This window comes from Pyxicephalus adspersus, chromosome 10, assembly GCF_032062135.1.
Source record: "Pyxicephalus adspersus chromosome 10, UCB_Pads_2.0, whole genome shotgun sequence".
NCBI classification, from domain to species: Eukaryota; Metazoa; Chordata; class Amphibia; order Anura; family Pyxicephalidae; genus Pyxicephalus; species Pyxicephalus adspersus.
Genome location: NC_092867.1, coordinates 9800579 through 9823801, shown reverse-complemented (window position 1 = coordinate 9823801; position 23223 = coordinate 9800579). Strand labels below are relative to the sequence as shown.

Here is a 23223-nt window from a genome sequence, read left to right as displayed (position 1 = left end):
ACACAACTAGAAGACCAGGGAGTCCTTTTAGTGGCCAAAAGAAGATGCAAAGCTTTGCACATAACAAAAGTATGCCCGACGAGGTCTAATAAAGATCCATGACATGGTTGAAGTCCATGTGCAGAAGTCAAACATCTTTCTATATTTTACCTTACAGCTCTGCTTACTACAATCTCTATTGTATAAGTACTGCAGTACTCGTCACTAATGGTTTAATCGCTCTATTGAAGCACAGGAGAAAAGCTAATTTTAGTAGAAGACAGTCCCTTTATATATATTAAAAGTCAACAAAAGAGATCTCCACCTACCCTGTCCCTACACTCCTTTGTCTTGTCTGGTGTATGTTGTTTTTGGTTTCAATTTGCTTATCCTGATCGCCTAGGTTTGCTTGCCAAGGTACAGAATTGAATATTTCAATTTGGCTAATGTAAATGGTGTTTATGATCCACGAGTTCCTTAATATGTCTGTTCAAGTTGTAAGTAGGCTGATGGAAGATCTTTCCTTAACGTTTTATTTGTTGATCCAGCCTATTTATTTTTTGTTTTTTGGGGGGATTTAAAGTACAACTAAAGCCAAATTGATTTTTTTGGGGAGATTTAGAACCTCTGTAAACTTTTATCAACTTCTCAACTTGTGCGTTGATAATTGAAATTTACCCCTTAATTGTCCTGGTTACCCATGTCAACAAGAATGTAATGATGGCATTTTAATTTGCCAAAATAAGGGGTGGAGAATCTTCCAATGAGGACAATTGTTTCTGTGGCAATTCATTATCATGAGATTTCCTTCACATTGGAAACATTGGAAATATATCATCTCATTGCCTATTAAGACCACAGGTCACAAAGTGAAGCAAATCTCCCTAATGACACATAGATAGGGGGGAAAATACAGCTTTTTTCACACTCCCAACATTAACCAAAATAACAAAAAAAATTGGCTTTAGATATACTTTATAATCTTACATTTATTTTTAGCTGCATTTGTTATCATGTCTTTATGGTAACTGTATGGGTTTAATAATATACTACATAAAGAAACCTTCAGTTCATTTTTACTGATTGTAGTGTAGGAGTATTGGCAATCTAATGTAGTTGCCCTTTTGAAAGAGGTGATTCTCTGCTGCTATTTGCACCCTTCAATTAAATCTCCTTAAATTAAACCCTTGTTGCATATATCTTTACTTAATTAATGTCAGGCCGGTTTAAATAAAATAAGGTGGAAAACGTTGTGCATTCTGTGTTGTATCTCAACGGCCATCACTTGTCATGTAAGATCCTGAACACAAGTCCTACTGGAAATAAAGAAACTTGTAATTTTAATGGCTGTGTACTTTGTGGTGTCACCGTCACATATTCAGGCAGAGAAGCTTTTTGTACAGGTGCCTACAAATAGGACAGAATAACGACAGAATAATAAATAAATACATTTTCTTGAAAAGAAACTCAAGCTAATTGGTTATTGCCATTAACACTAATTTTGGTCACTGTCTCTTTGTATATCTTGGCGTATTCCATGCGTGCCTAGCCTGGTGATCTGCAACTACAGGAAAACAATTTCTTGACTACTGTGCTCATTGCCTTGCTAAAATAGTGTCTTGTACTCATCCTGCATTCAAACTAACAAGTATGTAGGTCACCAATCAGACAGCTAAGGTTGGCTACAGGCACAAGATGTATACAGGTTGCCTCTTTATTTTTAAAACTGCATATAAAACAATGTAGTTAAAGTAACTTCTCTTCTACAGCCAGTTATGTTTGTGGGTTCCGTGTAGTTCAACACCACCTCCACCAAGGGAGGAAAATGCAATGCAATTTAATCAATAATGTGCTTTTCCACATAATGCATACAATTGATTTCAACAGAATGTAATTGATTTTGATAGAATTGATTGCTTGGAGATTACTATGCTTGCACATCAGGGGGCGATCAATATTTGAATACAATTTTCAAGGTTAATTGTCATGGGGGAGAGGCAATGTAGTCAAAGGCAGAATGATTATCTCACCTCAACCTTTGTAATATTAACAAAGGACAGGGGGCAAAAAAACATGTGGTCACATAATAGACAGTAGATCAGACAGACAGAATCTGCTGGTGGGTCAGCAATCCTGTAAGTAATTTAAAATACACCTATTATATCTCACCTAAAAATACCAAAGAGTAGAATAACCTATTGGAAAAGTGTTTACAGTTAACATTATGTAGGCCAAAAATATACAGTCCTATATACTTTCTCAAAAGTGGAGAAACAACAGAAAATATACACACAGCCTCTGTCGTAAAATCAATAATATGCGGCCTGCCAGCACGGTCGACCACAGTATAAAATTCACGCGTACAAAAAAACCTATTTTATATTTCATTAGGGTTGATCAATCACCTTGCAATTAGCGGCCTGCTACTCGGCGGGTATAATCAGTAGGACAGAAGTCCCTATGTGTGCACAGGGAATCCCCTACGTCATTATAGTGTGCGCGTGCTGTGCGGGACCCGCACGGACCACGCCCACTCTAATTCCAAGAACGTTCTCTGCACAGAGCTTGCACTGACATCGGACTCCGTGCACAGGGAATCCCTCACGTCTACCTGGTGGGCATGTGCTGTGCGGGACCTGTGCAGACCACACCCACACTAACCCTGAGTACATGCTAAATGGTCGGCCCCCACACATTTTCACCTCACCAAATCTGGCCCTCTTTGCAAAAAGTTTGGACACCCCTGCAATAGGCAGACAATAGCACATACATTTTCTGGATGTTCGGACCTATGGCTTCTTGTACAAAGGGTGTCAACACACTGCCACCAATATTTCACAACATTTTATTTACATCAACCTCTCTGCTTTGCATTGGTAGAGGAGCAATAATATAAGTGAGTATACAAGCTACTACAGGATACCACAGGATACCATCCTATGTACACCTAAATTACTACAGAATCATATCACTATTACTATAAAACCCCACCACCATTTGATTCTTAGTTTTAACTTTTAGATTAGATTGGATAGTAAAAATATGAACTGTTTTACCCCACCAAAAATTTTCATAGTGATAACTTTGATGTTTGTGATTTTTTTAAGCATTTTAAAAGGCTTTGGAAATTTTAAGTTTGATTGTATAGGACAGAATCGAGTATGCCATGTATGTGTGTTGTATTGCTTTAGGTTCTTTATATATGTCAATGTAAACACATGTTAAATACTTCCCAATTGTAATTCATTCTTTTGAGAATGCATTCTTGCATTGACCCTAATAAAGTTTATTGTTCCTGTACACCAAGCCTTTTTCTGTTTAGAGAGATCAGTGATGCACACACCAGTACCACAATGATAACCCCAATTTCTCGGGTTTGCTTTGAAGCTTCCCGTGTCACCTTTCCATATTTGTATGCCTGAGGCACAGGCTAACCCTCATCACAATACTGTTTTTTTGCTCAGTAAGGTGACATAAGAAGCTGTAAGCTTGATTGAGTAAAAGGAAAGTCATTTTCCTGATCATATTGTGTGGCATCACAAGACTGGCTGAACAGATATAAATGTATTTTGTCCCTACAGCATCTAACATGCAGGAAAGGTATTTTGATTTAGCATTTAGTTATTTGTCTTTTATTTTAGGATCTAAATTGTATCAGATTTTTAATGAACTGAGATATTGAGTAAAATTATCAGCAATTACATTACATGGACCACAGTTACAGTTTTTGAAAGATTTTTGAAAGAAAGATTTTGTTGCATGAAACCAGTTTTTAAGTTACTGTTGGAAAAATTGAGATTTCATTCTGCATGAATGCTTACAGCCACTCAGATGGCATATTCAGAACAAACAGAACACAAAAAAGACTCAATAGTGGAGTACAGCTGTATAAAATATGTGATATTAATCAGAGGTGGCAATAATGAGCCTGACATGACAGCAAAGTAAATTGACAAACTGCATTTGCTAGTTTTGATTCATTGCAGATATCCTGTATTTTTGAATTTGGATGGATAATTCAGTTTGCTCTGGATACTTTTTGCCTATCAGAAGTGAAAAGGTTAATGTGAGTAGGGTGCCAGCAGGGAAAAGGACATAAAACCTCTTCACCTTCCCTAGTTTTTTTCCATTCTGCCGTCACCTCATCAATCAACGTCCGCATTTCTGAATGAGCAGTACACAAATTGGAGATGTTTTCACCTCTTATCCCTTCTCTGGTATCTCTTTCCTTTTTCATTCTGCAGCTTCTCTCATCTCTTCTTCATTTGTCATTCCCCTCTTGTGACAGTGTGCTTCCCTCTACTCTGTTATGCATAACTGCCCTAAAAGGTCGTGCCTATTGGATGCAAATGTATGCACCAACCATGACTTCACTCCAAGATGTAAAGACGTCTGATTTGGTATTCCATTTTAAAGTAACAAAAAGAAAAAAAGCCATCTAGTAATAACCTAAATTCACCATTTATTTCATAAGTAACACTTGTAAATTTAAGCAAAAGTAATTCCATATATATTGAAACTTAGGTGTAAGTCTGGGACTTGCCTGCATTAGGTGATATAATCCTATAGAGAAGGAGTATGCCAAGGGTAAATATCAACATCAGAGGGGTACAATGGGCTGCTCTTGGCATGCTTAGCACAGCCTGATGCATTGTGAGTTTTGAAAGCCTCTTAAAAAGCTATCTACACCTGTCCTAAAACACACCCACACAAGAAGCTATGCTATACCATACCATGACCACAAAATAACAGTACATTTATAAGGCACAGAGCTATGTAATGTATGCTTCACATTCTTCAGAGCTCCAAATCAAGCAAGTGTCATTAATTTTTAGTGAACGAATGAAAAATGAAAGCTGAGCTGAGTCAAATCACATGACTAGCTGATATCATGTGACCAGCCACTAGACCAGAGTACACTAGACCAGCAGTTGCCAACCTTACGGACCTCACTGACCACTAAATTCATAATTTTAAATCCTGGGGACCATTAATATGAAGTTTTTAAAAAGATAAAGACATTTGCAAATTAATGATTTTCCTAATGGTGCCTGACAAGGACTGTGGAGTCTCTGATTCATTAATCAGCTCACGGTTAAGTGGAGTATTACTATTGTTACTATTATCATTAGTTGCATTATCTTTGGTATTACTAAAGAAATGCAAAATATTATTTTTCTTTTTCTCACTCATTATGGGTTTATTTCATTTAAATCCAAGACCAAACAAGAAATGATCGTTATCAAAGTCAAACTATTTGATGCCAAGAAATATAACAGTAAAAAAAAATATACAGCTAAGGTCATACTTACCTAAAACAGCATCTGAGAAATAAACAAATAAAATGAGTCTCAGATGAGACTCGATGACTGTTGAAACAGATTGTCCTTCAGAATATAAGAATTTATTAGAATATTATTTTTGTTTTATTATATACACAAAAAACAAAAATGTCCAAATTTTTCTGTGAACCACCAAACTTTTCTTGTGGACCACCAGTTGTCCACGGACCACCAGTTGTCCACGGACCACCAGTTGTCCACGGACCACCAGTTGTCCACGGACCACCAGTTGGCCACGGACCACCAGTTGGCGACCGCTGCTCTAGACACCATGATCAAACTCTAAAGTACGCTGCTAAAAATGTTCTGGAAATTGCATTAAATTCTTTTTTTATGGTTTATAAACTATTTTAACTCATGTATATGCCTTTTTCTGTGCATAAAAGAAACTTTTTTTCTTTTAGGCTCACTCTCTAACAAACCTCAGGTGGGCTAGTCTGAACTAAACAGGAGGAAGGAGGGGGGATTTACTTATTCTCCTGACTATGCTGGTAAAGTGTTATGCAAAGAACATCAACAGTTGATTTCTGCAAACGTAATTAGATATTCATACATGCACCATTTCATCCAAATCCAAACAACAACACTATATATTCCCTTCAAGTGGCCCAATAACACAGCAAACATAATATTTTATTTATTAACTTACTGTAAAGAATAATAGGGACAAATCAGAAACCATTATGTAGCAACGTAAGCAAAGCTGTCTATTGTAAGTTTATTTCATATGAATTGCAAAGGAATACTGAACATCACTTTTATTCTTCATGCTGTTTAGTTAAATCAACTGCTTCTATTGTATTCTGAAATGTTTGTGTCTGAACATGTTTACATATCCACACACATATTTCTACTTACACTCGCATTATATAAGCCTTTAAAAGGGTTTGCAATTACTTTCTCTTTGATCAGACTTTCAGAAAAATTACTGCATTTCCTTTTGCAAAGAAATTGCTTTGTCTAAGGGTTTCATACTATCACATAGTATGACTAAGTGCAGCAGAAGCATACACACAGCTCCAGGGAAAAAGGAATATTGAGGCAATTTTATGTAATGGAAATCAGGGTCACAGGGTCTTGATGAAGGTAAGGCATTTTACTTTAAAAAATAAGGATTTTTAATCTGCTATAACAGAGAAGGGTGATAAAAATGGCAGCATGTAATAACTGCGTCTGACACTGGAGCACAATAAATTGAATAGCAATTTCACATATGGGAAATCTAATTGTCCTTGTACCGAACCTAAAATAATATAAGTGACCATTTCATTTAAAGTTTTGCTTTAATAAAACATGTTGCTATTTGTATATTAGAAGTCTGTTCACCGATTATTTTTTTTTATAATGCCTTTTACAAAATTATTGCTGTGCTACAAAAGAGATTTACAGTTCGCTGGGCAGCAACATTATCTAAGAGTTCTGGAACCCTGGACTGATACAGGACCAGATTTTTGTGGACTGGATTGATACAATAAGAAATTGTATGGAATTTAACATAGCCAATGTAACTACAGGGGTACAAAGTAATGCTGATCAATGTAAGCAATACAGCTTATCTCCTCACATTCTATTCATTATTTAATGTTAGAGAAGGTGTTTTTCCTGAAAAAATTGAACATTAGAATATTTTTATTCACAATCAACAAATTGGAACTCCAGACAAACAGCTACAGTAAATAAACATTGGGAACGTTTTACCTACCAAAGGATTCATGTTTTTTTTTCTTCATCCAGTCCTGAGAGATTTACAACTTCTAACATACAGCGCTTGACAAAAGAATTTCCTCTATGTTAAAGGATATCTGAACCCAAAAAAATGAATATACATTAATACAGCTTACCAGTCTTTAAACGTGATAGCTACATTATTTTTTTAATTTCGATCTAAAGTACATTTTTTGCAGAAATATATTATATACTTGTCACTTCTTGTGAGCTGAACTGAAACTACAAACAAAATTATCTTCTGATTGTGAGCTCTTCTGGGCAGAGTCTTCTCCTCCTCCTGTGCCACTGTCTGAATTTGTCTGTCTTTTGCAACCCCTATTTAATGTACAGCGTTGCGTAATATGTTTGCGCTATAAAAATCCTGTTTAATAATAATAACTACTAATTCACCCAGACAAAGAGACGGAGACATATTTTAATTCTAACCTGCGTGACAACCATAGCTCCCTATATAGATACTGCGGAGTCACAAAGTCAGTTTTTTACGGGATTACCAGATGAAAATGTGGTCAGGGAAAAAAAGTTAAAAAGAAGAAAACAAACTCAGGTACCTCATCCAATAAAAGGTAAGCTACAATGTATAGGATTTTTGTTTTAGGGTTTAAATATGCTTTAATTATACAACTAGGTCTCAGCCTCTTCAACTTGTGACTGGAGAGTGAAGATGATGCCACAGACTGATGAGGTCATCTCTTTGTCACCCTGCTCTCTCCCGCTATAAGAAGAATGTACCTTGTTAGCATATGAGATATTGGTTCACAACTGATTGGCCTCCTGTCCTACTCTGTCTCTTTTGCAATAAAGGCTTTTGCCAGAACTTTTGTGTGTCAAAGAAGTTGTATTCAAAAAAAGAATAGGAGAAAATGTCAATGGTGGTGACATAGAACCCCCTAGGGGTTACTTATGAAGGTGCAGTTAGGGCCATAAATATTTGGACACAGACAACTTTTTTCTAATTTTAGTTCTGTACGTTACCACAATTATTTTAAATGCAACAACTCAGATGCAGTTGAACTGCAGACTTTCAGCTTTAATTCAGTGGGTTGAACAAAAAGATTGCATAAAAATGTGAGGAACTAAAGCCTTTTTTTTAACATAATCACTACATTTCAGGGGCTCAAAAGTAATTGGACAAATTAAAAAGCTGAAAATAAAATGTTCATTTCTAATACTTGGTTGAAAACCCTTTGCTGGCAGTGACAGCCTGTAGTCTTGAACTCATGGACATCACCAGATGTTGGGTTTCCTCCTTTTTTTGCTCTGCCCGACCTTTACTGCAGCGGATTTCAGTTGCCGTTTGTCTTTAACAAGTTTAGTCTTCAACAAGTGAAATGGATGCTCAATTGGGTTCAGATCAGGTGACTGACTTGGCCGTTCAAGAATATTCCACTTCTTTGCTTGAATAAACTCCCGAGTTGCTTTGGATGTATGTTTTGGGTCATTGTCCATCTGTATTATGAAACACTTCCCAATCAATTTGATGGATTTAGCTGGATTTGAGCAGACAGTATGTCTCTGAACACCTCAGAATTCATTCGGCTGCTTCTGTCCTGTGTCACATCATGGATAAACACTAGTGTCCCTGTGCCATGGCAGCCATGCACGCCCAAGCCATCACACTGTGACCGCCATGTTTTACAGATAATGTGGTATGCATTGGATCATGAGCTGTTCCACGCCTTCTCCATACTTTTTTCTTGCCATCATTCTGGTAAAGATTGATCTTGGTTTATTCTGCCCAAAGAATGTTTTTTTCCAGAACTGTGCTGGCTTTTTTAGATGTTTTTGAGCAAACCCCAATCTATCCTTTCTATTCTTGAGGCTTATGAGTGGCTTGCACCTTGCAGTGCACCCTCTGTATTTACTTTCATGCAGTCTTCTCTTTATGGTGGACTTGGATATCGATACCTCTATTTCCTGGAGAGTGTTGTTCACTTGGTTGGCTGTTGTGAAGGGGTTTCTCTTCTCCATGGAAATGATTCTGCGTTCATCAACCACTGTTGTCTTCTGTGGATGTCCAGGTCTTTTGGCATTGCCATGTTCACCAGTGCTTTGTTTCTTTTCCATGATGTACCAAACTGTAGATTTTGCCAATCCTAATCTCCTGGATGGGTTTTTTCAGTTTTTGTAGTTAAAGGATCGCTTGTTTCCCCTGCATGGAGAGCTCCTTTGACCACATGTTGTCTGTTCACAGCAAAATCTTCCACATACAAGCCCCCCCCCTTCAAATCAACACCAGGCCTTTTATCTGCTTAGTTGATAATGACATAACAAAGGAATTGCCCACACCAGCCTTCGAAATAGCCTTTGAGTGAATTGTCCAATTACTTTTGAGCCCCTGAAATGAAGTGATTGTATAAAAAAAGGCTTTACTAGCTCACATTTTTTTGCAATCTTTTAGTTCAACCCACTAAATTGAAGCTGAAAGTCTGAAGTTCAACTGCATCTGAGTTGTTTAATTTAAAATGAATTGTGACATTGTACAGAACCAAAATTAGAAAAAAGTTGTCTCTGTTTATAATTATAAATATTTATGGACCTAACTGTAAGTGTGTCTGAATGTGCCAATATGTTTTGCATACTTGCACATTATAACAGTAGATTGTCCATCACCATATGAACTTAAGTTTCAATTTTATATGCACATATTTGCAAGAACTGGTATTTTTATGACTAGGGGATTAGATATAAAGTGCTCATAAACAAGAAAACTGGTTGGTTTGAAAAATAAATTGGCCTATATTGAAGGGAAAGTCAGACAGATATGGGACTAGTGAGCAGGTGCCAACTGCCATAGAGAAACATTAATAATATAAATAGGAGCCGTATATACATCATCATGGACCCAAGGATAACATCTTTCAAGTCACCCCTATGACACCTGAGCAGATTGGGAATAACAGAAGCAACCCATTATTTAAATATTTAAAATAGGATGTCCTCAGATCATCTGCACTTGTATGAAGAGCATTGCATCTGTAAAAATAAACAACATATGACCAAATGTTATAAATAAGGTGAGCCAATACTATGACAGATTCATTTTAATTTAAACAAAAAAAAAAATGAATTTTAGCGGAATTGTATTATATATTTTTTATGTCATATATTTTATTATGTCCCATCAAACAGAAAATCTGCATGAAAAAAAGGCAGATATTTGAACATGTACAAAATGTCTGATTAACTTGAACTGTAACCTTCAATCCAACAAGAAAACTGCCACACTGAGATTTTTTAAGTGGATTATTGTGGCAGCACTTTGAAGATGTTCCTCTTTTTCTGCACTCAAAACTATATTAAAACTGAATGTCCCTCAAACTCAAGTTATCCAGCAACTGTTCCTTAAGCGCTTGGTAAAAATGCAATGTGTACATGTAATGTCTCTCACTCCAACAGTGAACAATGGCTGCCAAGAACGCCATTTCTTTTTCACAAATAATTTTTTTTTCATGATTTAATTTTCAGCACTCTTCCTATTTCATAGTACTAACACTATTCTCGAGTTCTAAACAGCTGTTAGCTGAGTGGAATTTCTCATTCAGCTCAATTTCCTTTTTAAAAATACAAGAGATTAGATCAGATTAAGTTGCTTGTAATTCAATAGGCCGTGTTACAAATATTACAAACTTGATTTTTTTAAACACTTATTTAAAGAAAGAGAAAGAACATTGAAAACAAATTGCAACTCATACAGCAAATAGGGAAAATTATTCCTAGGGAGGAAAACAACGTACCCGCCCCCCAGTATCCACTCAGACCCATTAGTTCAATAGATATAATCTGATCATACTAGAAGGATGGATACTCAGAATATTCATAATCTGTACAAACTACATAGTTTCTCAAATCTTCCACTGCTGACCAACAGTTTTGGAAGGCGTTCCCTTTTTTCAAACAAAAATTTCGTTGATAATGGAGGGCAGGGGGGTTGGTTTGGAGAAGTGGAAGAGGTGACAAAATACATCTTTAAACCAGGTCCAAGTTGATCATCCAGACATGCATTATTACTTACAGTGAGGGAGAGGAGAAAAGCTGACAAACTAAGGAAACTACAGTGACTAAAATAATTACCTGGACAAGCAGGGTTTCACATTTTTAACATGGGGGGAACCCCTGAAATAACTTTTAGGTTTTCAGTGGATCCCAGCTATAGTTACAATATCAACAATTTATAGTATATTGGCATTGTGGTCAGTGGTAAGAATGCCCCCTACATTGCTGGCCATTGGGAAGAATGTCACCACTAAAGAGACCCACAAAGATCATTGGTTTTATTTACACTGACCTTAGGCACAAATTGCTCATTGCTGATGGAAGCCCTAGCACACTCTGAAGGAACCCTAAGGTTCCATGAAATCAACGTGGAGAAATACTGCTCTAAAGCAATTGCTTAAAGTCCGATTTGGTTAAAACTAGATACAATGGGTGACTGTCATATAATGCATTTTCTTTAGGAGACAAAATTGCAACTTTAGCCTTCCCCAACACCCAAAACCACTGAACATAAAACACTGCCTAACTGCTCCTAAAATTGATAGCTGCCTGTCCTGTTAAAGATCAACTATGGCAATAATTTGTTTTCAAGGTGTTTATACTATAACCATAAGTTACTATAAGTTTTAGGTTGGTGATAACAGACAGCTTTGGAGGTCCAGCAATGCTAACATTAGTATCTTCCTGTTCTGCTGTCTGTGTTTTGGCTTCTAAAATCTATCCCTCCTCTTCCACGGGTTTTATTTAATATTTTTTAGTGGTACCTATGATACGGATGTCTTCAAAGCAGAACCAGAGGCTTAGCAACTCAGAAGGGTGAGATGTTTTGATCTACAACTGGAAGACCCCTCATAGCAATCAAAGCCAACATACTGTTTCCAACACAGAGCTGTCGAGTCAGCTAAATCAGTGTTCTTTAAAGGATGCCTTCGTACACTTGTTTGGAAATTGTAAACATTTTTCTTTCGTACCTGTGATTACTGCATAACTCCCAGAAGGATTGTTTAAACATGATATAAATAATTTATAATGGTCAACGTAGCTGAATGAAGATCTCGGATAATATCAAGTTAACAGGCTGGAACTGACAGGAAGAAGTAGACATTAAAACCTTGGTGTGCCCTAGATATGTCACGTTTCATATTTGTATAGTAGAATTAAGACAATTTTCAAGTAAAAGAAAGAAAAAACAGACAATCACTGGTATTTGTATACATTTAAATGGTGGTATATATCACTTGTGAACTTTGGAGGCAAGCAAAAAAGAATAAAAGCTACATAAACAAAATAAAACATTGATATACACTGTGTAACAGAAATACAAACTCAAGGTAAGATTTTAGCTAAACATAGTACTGCACAGAAAGCCGTACGGATACAAAGGAACATGCAATATCATATACAGAATCTGGTATTAAACATGTAACATAAGTTCAGCATAAACGTACAGGGAAGTACAACTACCCCCTACATTTTTTAGATTAATAAGTTAGCTATGTAAAAAGGTACCAGCTATATATTTCTACTTTTAACTATTAATAACTAATAAGGAAAAAATACCAATCCACAATATAATCAGATAACCGTCATTGACAGGTATAGTAACGCCGCCAGAGCCAGATGGTGACAGCTGGCGACAGGGCAGTGATGGCAATTCTCATGTCATCATTGTTTACATTTGTTTAGCCAATCATTCAAGAGTGGAGCTGGAGGACAGCTGTCCATAGCTAACCCTTTGCAGGACTGCTTCTACACAATTACAGGAGTGGATTTCCTGTCATTGTACAGTGAAGAGCAGCTGATGCTGGAAGGGATGATCATGGTATTTATAGTGTTTTCATTTGTATTTTCATTACCAGCACCTGTAAGATACCAAGAATAGATCCAGGGGCAGTGACAGGCAAATGTAAGGGGCAGGGATGTAAATCTAGTGCACATAGGCAGTAACCAAATCGGCAAAGGACACTCAATGGCTGAAGAGGGAAGAAGCCATACCCAGGAAAGGATGGTGACAGAAGTGGATGAAGTGGCAAGGGAGAATGATGAGTGGTCATCATTGGAGGATGGGGGGGGCTAACAAGGCAGTCTTATTTTTGCAAGTAGTATTTAAAGGAAGATTGTACCGACTGTAATGCATGTTGCCAATTTATACTGAATGCAGACTACACTCATTCTCCTAACACCCACACATCTGAGCACACTGTTGAATGTTCATGCTAAAGATACTTTAAATCTCCACCTGCCAAGGCAGATATTTTTTTTCCTGGTACATCTGACAAAGAAATAGTTTGTCACCTGTTAGATATAAAAATATTTTACAGCAACTGAAATACTTTGTGCTATGTGCTTCAATTTAAGATATATGCATGCTGGGCAAACAGCTTGCAGTCAGAACTTATGGTGAAATTGAAGAAAAATGATAGTCCACCATTCTGAAATATCAAAAACCAAAGAGTATAGAAGAAAACTAAAATAAACTTGAGGAATATATTGCAATATATTAGAAGGTGAATGCTATATTTTTTTTAATGATTCATGCAAAGGTAAATGTAATAACTTTATCTGCTCATCAACCTATTTTACAACCCAATTATTGTGGGAGAAATAAGGAATACTATTCATAAACACCTTAGAGACTTCAGTTTTGTGTGTTGTTTGACAGCTAGGCAATACAACAGATATGTAGAAATGTTTGATTTAAAAGGTACTGTCATAGCACACCTTTGCACCTTGTATTTTTCCTTTTTGCCAAGGATCTGGGTGGCTAAGCATGTACACTTACAAGCACAGTGCTCTCAGCAGCGTCCAAGGCCCGTAAGTGTAAGGAGACAGGGAACACCTAGCCTTGCGATCTCAACTTATAGCGTATCAAGCAAACCTTGTCTGAACTAGTGCTTGAGAGCAGAATCGTTCTACCAAGTATCAACAGCTAAAGAGCAAAATTGAACAAACCGCCCCTGTTACGGATTACAAATAGCTTCTTGGCTGTGGCCTTGCAGCCCAGCATAGTTGCCATGCCAATGAAGGAGTCAGCAGTCAAAGGATGCCAAAAGTGGCCTTCCTTTAATAATTTGATGTTGGAACCAAGCCCCACAGTTATAGTTGATTGCCCGAACAGTCTCCATTAAACTCCTCCGATTAAGGTGGAAGTGAAAATGGGACACTTCAAGTACTGGACTGGCTCCAGATGAATATGCAGGAATTGAAGTATGACTAGCCTTAATCTCCAACCAACTGTTGTGCATCTGCTGTCTCCACTAGGATCTGTCATGGCTGGGTGATACTGTTAGAACTGCCAATCTAGCCCTAGCAAGGGAATAGTCAGCTGGAGAGCTAGAATATCAATTAGCATTGTATACTTTAGGGCTTAGGATCCTAAGGTGCAACCCCAATTATATGCTTAACAAGGTTAGAGTAGAGGATACTTGACAAGGAGGTGAAACAATGGGTGACAGGTGAGCAATTATCCACAAGAGTATAGCCAGAATGGGCAGACTTCAGCAGCAAGACATCCCTCAAACCAGAAGTACAAGAGAGCAGGCAGAAGCATAGTCAAGATTAGGAAAGGTCAGCAGCAGAAGATCAGCAACGCTATAATACCAGGAAGCAGGTGGGGGCATGGTCAGGAACAGAGGGGGTCAGCACAAATAGATGTTAAGCAGGATCAATGGGTCAGCAGGATCAGCAGGTAGCTGGTTGACAGCAAGTCTTGGTCATCCAGCAACAGGCAATAGTTATAGGATCATTTAAATTCTTTAAAACCCTGCTTCAGCAGCCACAACTGGCTTCTGGGTTTCGGTCGTGGCTGTGCTCTCACCCAGGGCTAATATACTTTTGATTACAATAAAAAGATTTGTGCACCCAGTTTTCCAGTTCTGCCAGTTATTCAAGATGAGCCTGATTCTCTATGTTAATAACATTTTTTATTCATTTATTTTGAAGAATATAGCAGGGAGATTGTGACTTCAGGCGGTAAGGGCTAACCAGGAACATGGATAGGAGCAGAAAAAATGCAACCATTTATGGATTTATAACTGAGCTTTTATAGACAGTTTTTTTTTTGTGTACACCAGTTTGTGATGAATGTAGAAAAAAACAACTTCTAGAAAAATCACAGGTATTGATTAGTGGGCTGCTGCTGAGATATTCTGAAAAGACTGAGAAATGTCAAAAACATCAACAATTATAGATATACTAAACCACAGGGTTTTTTTCCTTTGCTAGTACTTCACTAAATTGCACTTACTAAAGTAAGTGCACAGATGGATAGCACCCTACTGTTTAGTCACACAATAGACATTCAAGATCTCTACTGTGAAGTTTCAAAGGTATTACAAGAAGAAAGATGACAGAACTGGACAGCTCAAAGGTCAGACAAATTATACAAGGCAAACAGCAACAAATCCTCTCAAAGACTTTCAATCAAAGATCTTTCAGTCAAATTACAGTCAAATTAAATTGATGACTGGTTGCTCTGGAAATGGCACTTTGGACTGCCTCAATGAATTACACAAAATAGTAAGCTTCAGAATAACATTTTTTAGCATTACTTTTGAATTGTTGTTATAAATCATACAGCAGTTGCCTGTTCTAAGCCTAAAAGTCCTGGCTGTTCTGCCTTGTCTTCAATTCTTGTTCAGAGAACCATGTAAACTGTGCCCCATCTCCTTTTTTGGTAGGAACAACTATATAACTGACAGAAAATTTTGGCTCTTAGGGATCTGAAAATGGGATGTAAATACTTTTTTTATTGTTTGAGTTAGAGTTTTCCTTTAAAAACTTTTCCAGCATGCAGTGCTGCCACACCATCCTCACTATCCCACAATCTATCTGGCATGCAAATACCTGTAGTGTTGCATTATCACATTAGTGTAGGATATAAAAGGTGTGCTTAAGGAGAGTGAGTTAAGGTTTGCAGGCAGCTTGGTAGCTTACACACTGATGGGCAAGATGTAACATGTGTGAACATGACAATTTAAAAGAACTGCCAAAGTCAATTAAAACCAATAAAATAATGCAATAGCAAGTTGGAACGTCTAGTTCATTTATCTACAGTCGGACCTTCAAGTCTTGCTCAGTTTTATATGCTTCTCCCCTGTATTGAAGCTGTTTAACTGCTTTCACTGCACATGGCAAACTTCTCTCTAGAGACCATTAGAAGCAAAAGCAAGCCAGTCAGTCTGGCTGGAGGACATTTAGCATTTGGTCCTTTCCTCTTTTTTTTTTTTTTTTTTTTTTTTTATATAAGATATTTGATCAGACACAATGTCTACCTTCCTTGTTTTCTTATAAATAATTTTTATTAAAAGATATCAAGGTACATACAGAAAAAATAGGGTGATCACATTGTACAGTTCAAAATCAAACAGCAAGGTAAGGTTTGGACAATGCACATTTTCAAGTCTGTAGCATAACAGCCAACAAAAAATAAATACAAACATTATAATAAACCAGTCTCTCAATAATAGGAACCGTGACATTTCTAGTTTTCCAAAAGATTTTTAAAGAAAGGGGGAAAAAGTAAAGAGAGAGAAAAGAAAGAGAAAAAGAGAAGGAGGAAGGGGGGGGGGGGGAGGTATTGACCAGCTATACAGTCAGTCACATCTCAGATATAGCAACTAAATACAATTAAGCACCCATCTTAGTATACTCAGATATTCAGGGGAGGGGTTGTAACAGGCGGCAATATTCCTCAGTAGTGGTAAAGTGGATCCAGGGGTACCAGGTCTGAGCGAATTTCTCCGCTCTCTTAGCGTCAGTGGATATCAAATCCTCCATGTGATTAACATCAGCAACCCTTTGCAACCAATGTACTACAGTCGGAGGGGCAGTATTCTTCCACTGGGATACACACTGGGCTGGGATACACACCTTAGCTGCAAAAGGAAGGTGTCTCAATAGAGAATTACTATAGCACTTGCGGGACATGTCTGAAACATGGAGGAGTGCCAGGGCCGGATTGCATCTAATATCCACTTCCGCAAGTTTAAAGATGATATCAGCGACTGAGCCCCGGTATGATTGTAATTTAGAACATTCCCAGAAAACATGCAGTAGCGTACCCTGCGTGTCACCACATCTCCAGCAAGTGCTATCCGAACCCGGGAAAATCCTAGGGTCCTTTCCTCTTAAGCATTACTTTCCAAGACCTGCACCTTTCACCAGGGCTAAACACTCTTGAGGGGAGTAATAAGACACTGGTGATTTTAGTAGGTAACGGACAACATCTTATCGGCCCTTCCCACCATGTTTTGTGTACACTGCATAAAGAAGCATAGAGACTGTTATGCAGTTTTTGTAACAGAATATCTTTGTTTTACAAATAACATTATCATGTTGGTAAAGGAAAAGGAACCCACAGAGAACAAAATAAAAGATAAAAATCAAACTTTGACTTGAACTGAAATGACAAAAATATATAAGCTGTCATTGCTGTCCTTCTAAAATGTTTGATTCCATATGCTCATTGTGATCCTTTGGCTTCAACATTTTCATTTCCCCAGAGCACATATCTCTAGATCCCTTGCATGTCCCCATGTTGCCAAGTTTGACTGTTCAGGTGAACTACTACTGTCCAATTCAGATAAACATACAAAAGGAAAATTGGGACTTTTTTTTGTATAATTTTTTTTATTTTCAAACGAATAACAGAGGAATTTGTAAAGCATCAATTACAACATAACAGGAAATATCAACACAGGCGAAAGTGGGCATCCCTGGCGGGTACCTCTGTTCATCTCCACTGGGGAGGACAGCATACCATTAATAAACAGTCGGGTTTGCGGTAGACTATAAAGATATTGGGGAGAGGTTAGGAATTTATGGCCAAAAGCCCGTTGAGCCAGCACTGCGTGCAAGAGTGGCCATTCTACCTTATCAAATGCCTTTTCAGCATTGAAACTTAATAGCATTGTTTTAGGGGAGTTGGGGGCAGATGCTGCGACTGTTGCTGCTATTGCTGTACGGACACCTATAGTAGATTGTTTGCCCCGGACAAATCCCAATAGGTGTTTGGTAAGCTGGGAGGGCAAAAAGTTTTCAAGCCTATTGGCCATTAACTTCGCCAAAATCTTATAATAGCAGTTCAAAAGCGATATAGGCCTATAGGATGAGACTGAGGTTAGATCCCTACCTTCTTTAGGTATAAGTATCAAGGGCTTCGTTAAACTCAGGAAATAGAGATTGTTGTAGGAGAATAGTGTTATAAACCTCAGTCAGGAGGGGTGTTACTTCCTCCTGGAGTAGCTTATAAAATTCAGCTGCATAGCCGTCCGGGCCAGGGGTTTTATGATTGGCCATGGACTTTATTGTCTTCTGGACCTCTTTTAGTGAAGGGCTTTGTTAAGGGCTTCCCTATCATCTGAGCCCAGTTTAGGGAGCCTAGCCTTAGTCAGCAAATCATCTAATAACACCGGCTGTGCTGGTTGGGCTGAATAAAGTTGTCTATAGTGGTTCTCAAAATTTTTTATTATTTCCCTTGAAGAATTGTGAGTTACTCAGGACATGGGATCAACTATCTTTAAAATATGACGTTTGAGTCCCTGGGGTTTAGTTACCTTTGCCAGCAATGAGCCCACTTTATTGCCCCACCTGTAAAACTTGTGCTTTTGGTACTTGTGTTTCTACTCTGGAGGCAACATAAGTGGTAAAACAGGTAACCACCTCCTGCCATTTCAATTTTGCAGCCTTTGAACCAGTTCCTAGAAAAACCCTGTAAGTCCTAGTTATCTTGCACTGTAACTCCTCATATACCTTGAGGTGTTCCCTGCATTTACACCTAGTATAGTCCATGACTGCTTTCAAAGTGCACCAGAGCAGTATGGGCGTATCCCAATGTTCAAGATTGTCATCAAGGCTATTGGCCAAGTGGGTTTTCACATAATTTATGAAATCCGGTGATCCTAATAAATATGTTGGGAATCTCCATTGAAATGTCCTATTAATGCCTTGGGGAAGATCTAAGGTCAGCACAACAGGAGCATGGTCAGATATAGGAAAATCCGCCACTGACGCATCAGAAACTCTAGAGTAGAGAGATTCATCAATTAAAATATAATCAATTCTTGAAAAAGACATATGGGACTTAGAATAACAGGTGTAGCTTTTTTCATTGAGGTTAAGAAGCCGCCAAACATCCACCAAAGTAGTCTGGGTCAATAAATGCTGAAATCCCCCTGAAATAGTCTCCGGTGTACTTTGGGCTAGTTCAGAGTGGTCTAAGGCAGGGTCCACTATGGCATTAAAATCACTGGCCACAATCAAATTTGGATAGTTTTCTTCAAGAAATTTTTGTGTGAGAGATGCGTAAAATGAATTTGAATTACCAGTAGGGGCGTAAATAGAACATAGTGAGTACCTTTGCCCCGCCAATTCCAACACTACCACCGCGTATCTACTCTCCTCGTCCAATAGCGTAGTATTATTCTTATAGGAGAGACTGTATAGGCCTGGTCCAGCGGATTTGGATGATGTTGCCCTTTAAGAAAATTGTAGCAAATTGATTTTTTTTCTCTGCTATGCGAAATTCCTGGAAATATACTGTACCAACCCACTTTCAATCTCACTTGGAATTTATGCAAACATTATAGGAAAATCCGCCATATAATAGGCCTAATTTAGTAAACTGATTTTCTCTAATTCTTCTGTTTTTTTCACTGATACTGCACTTATTTAGCACTTTCTTCTTAGATTTTAGTTAACAAAAGTTCATAACATATTTTATTAAACCAGCCCTGTACAAAGTGATATTTTTAAAACTGTAAGTGTAATTGTATCAATCCTTATAATAAAATCAATGTAAAAGTCAATTTACTAAGATTAGAACTGAGGTTATCACTCCTTCATAAAAGACTTACATCGGTCTGGTAATAACTGGTAGTGTCAGAGGCTGTCTATACAAGCAATAAAATGAACTGATTTGTGTGCTGATAAAATAACACTTCGTGAGATAAAAAAAAAAAAGACAAATTACAAGTATTCAACAATTAAATGTTTACGTAATACAGAAAAATAAGGATTGATCTCCTTAGCGACAGTATGTTAGTGAATTTTCCAATTAGTGTGTGTAAAATGTGTTTCCTACTTGCATAGAAAAAAAGGTTCCTTAATATCTCCTAATTGTATACTCTTCTGGGCAGGTTCCTCTCCTCCTCCTCCTCCCCCTCCTCCTGTGTTACTGTCTGTATTCGTCTGTCGTTTGCAACCCCTATTTAATGTACAGCGCTCCATAATATGTTAGTGTTACAAAAATACTGTTTATTAATATTAATAATAATAATAATCCTTCAACATCTATGACCCATTGAAATACTTAACCATCCAAAATATTTCAAACCTTTCCTAAACATTCTCAAAAGAACAAAAAGACAGAAAGGTATAAAAGCAATATTCTGTTTTCATACTGCTTCATATATGTATTTTGTCAGTAAGAAACGGTGAATTTTCAGTAAAGAAAAGAGTTAATTTTACATAGCTATATCAGGCAATGATGCTACAGGCAAAATAAAGGTATAGTGCCATTAAATTTGAACAGAAGCATGATGGACTAAGGCAACTCACACCTACACTCCGGCACTGTACTGTGCACTACTACTGTGCACTACTACTGTGCACTACTACTGTGCACTACTGTGAGTAACACTCTGTGAAAAAAAGCAACATGCAATGTTGGGGATGCTGGGGTGCGTTGGCAATTTAATTTAATGTTTACTGGCTGTCTTCGCACAATATACATTAATGGACACGTGTTAATTTGTATAGGTTACTGCACTGCAAATTGTAAACAAACCCTAAAAAAAATATCAGTCCTATATATACAGGAGGACAAAGATAATTAGCACAAAGGAAGGTAGGTGGAGCTGTGATTCAGGAGAAGAAATTTATTATGGCAGAGGTAGACACCGGAGATTGTTTTTAAGATATAACTAAATGGTTGAAACAGTTGAAGTAAATCAATGAATTTTGTTAGTAGACACTTTGATTTATGTGGTTGTGTAAAATTGCAAATAAAAAGGAGCTTTTTGATTGCTATGAAACAATAGGTAGTTTTTTTCTGCGTGTTGAGAGATAACAAAGATTAAGATGTTTTCAAGGATTATTCATTAATCTTTCCCCATTAGGCGTGCCAGAAAAAAATTGGTATTGCTCTCTAAAATATAAGGATACACAGAGTGTCTTAAGCTAATACTATGGATGAAAACTGACTTATTTAGCTTTTCAAAATGATTGTAAACTAGATGCATATGTTATTGCCTACAGATGATTGACAATGTGATTGGATCCCTTGGAAGCAGTGCCAAATTAAGATAAAGTCTCCATTTTTTATTCCTCTTATCAACCACTAAGGTGCTAACTCACTTATATTAATGTATTGAAATTAGTAGTAAAAGTTTGTCAAAAAAATGGAGCACAACAAGGCTCCCACTTATACGAGATATTGGGAGAAAGAATTGGGGGTAGTTATATCTCCACTGGAATGGGAAAAGGCATTTGTGTTGACTCATAAAATGGCTCTTCCATGTAAGGCCCAAGAGACCAATTATAAAATCATCTCCAGGTGGTATTTATGCCCCACGGATATCCATCATATCTCTCCCTCGATTTCTGATAGGTGTTGGAGATGTGACTCTCAACGGGGTACACTGTTACATATTTGGTGGGAGTGCCCGGGTATTCGTAATTTATGGGATCAAATAGCTGATATTTATAATAGAGTGACGGGTTCTAATTTAAAGCTAACCCCTCAAATATCTCTGCTGTCCATTCTTCCTGGGTCACTCAAGGCTTGTAAGAGAGATGTGCTCCGCCATTTTCTCACAGCGGCCAGAACAATTATACCTCGAAAATGGAAACAACCCCTGGCTCCCACCAGGAGGAACTGGTTGGTGGAACTGGAAAAAATACAATATATGGAGAGATTAATAGCGGAGGATGAAAATAAGACGGAGCAATACAAGTTAACGTGGTTGGCTTGGTACAGGTTTAAGGAATCGCCCCAGTCCAAATCGTTCTGGCAATAATCTTGCGGAGTGATCAGGAGTTGTGAACTTCGTTATGTCTGGTTTATAATAGTTTATGGGCATGTTTAAACGAAAGGCCAGTCGGATATCCCCTCCCCTACCCCATGTTTGTCCTTGGGCTAATTGTTATGGTTAGGAACATATGCTGGTACTCTCGGATGTACCCGGAGTGGGGTTGGAGAGCGGTTAAGAAGCTCTCGAGAGTTATTGAATTATGAGTTTCCTATTATTAGATTTGGTTTCTATTTCAGGCAATGTAAAACATTAGATATGGAATGATCTCCTCCTGTGTTGTTTTTTCACCTTCCCCTTCTCCTTTTGTATCTTGTTTTTTCATACAGGTGACTCCATTTTATCTTCAGTATTGTTCTGTTACTGTAAAATGCCACAGTTTATACAATGTGATTTCGCAATTGAGGGCCGAGTGGCTCTCTGTTTTTGAACGTGATATTTTTTGTAAGTGTTTTGTTTTGTTACTATAACTCAATAAAAAGGATTGCAACAAAAAAAAAAATGGGTCACTGGGTTCACACCCTTGTAAAAATACTCCTAATTTTAAATTTCCCGCCGCCCCCCCTAAAGCACTCACACTGCCCACACACTTCACATACCCTGCATCCCCGAGCCTCAGGTCTCCAATGCTCACAGGCCGGGATTTGAGGCTAGGGGACACAGATGCCGGGCATTGCCGATAGGACGCTGATGTCAGCTGGGCATCACCAAGTGGACCTAGATGCCAGGCTGGCTTCGCTGGAGGACACCACGGGCTCATGAGGACCAGGTAAGTCCTCAATTCCACCCAAAGTGTGGTTCAGGGTTACCACTTTCTAGAAAGAAATTTCACCCCGAGCCCCACTCGGGAATACCGTCAGGGGGGTTAAAGAGCTGAAGGTGGATGAGTGCTTTAGATGTTCATTTTATTTGTTTTTGTGTGTCTTGTTTGGACGGTTGGTTTTGTTTGTTCTCTTGCTCCCGTAAAATATACAGATAATGCAAGGATTTGCAAACAGATGGTGTGTTGTATCCTTTTGAGGAAGCCTTTGGGTGAATCGCGTTAAGAACTCAAAACTCTAATTTGTGACAATTGTTACAATTGTAACATATGTACAAATACTTCTGTATTTTATGAAATTGTCTTAAGATTTTGTAAACAAATAAAT

At 37.8% G+C, this 23223-nt stretch overlaps 1 protein-coding gene across 3 annotated transcripts in view; it reads right to left on the bottom strand.

Annotated features, from left to right (window-relative positions):
* LOC140338836 (zinc finger matrin-type protein 4-like) overlaps window positions 1-23223 on the bottom strand; it is a 289898-nt gene that overhangs the window by 252544 nt on the left and 14131 nt on the right. The window contains exon 3 of one of the 3 annotated variants that reach the window (XM_072423151.1): window positions 7024-7123. The exons of the other annotated variants lie outside the window; for them this stretch is intronic. The gene's annotated coding sequence lies outside the window, so the exon portion shown is untranslated. The remainder of the gene's footprint in view (window positions 1-7023; window positions 7124-23223) is intronic. 3 annotated transcript variants of the gene reach the window in all.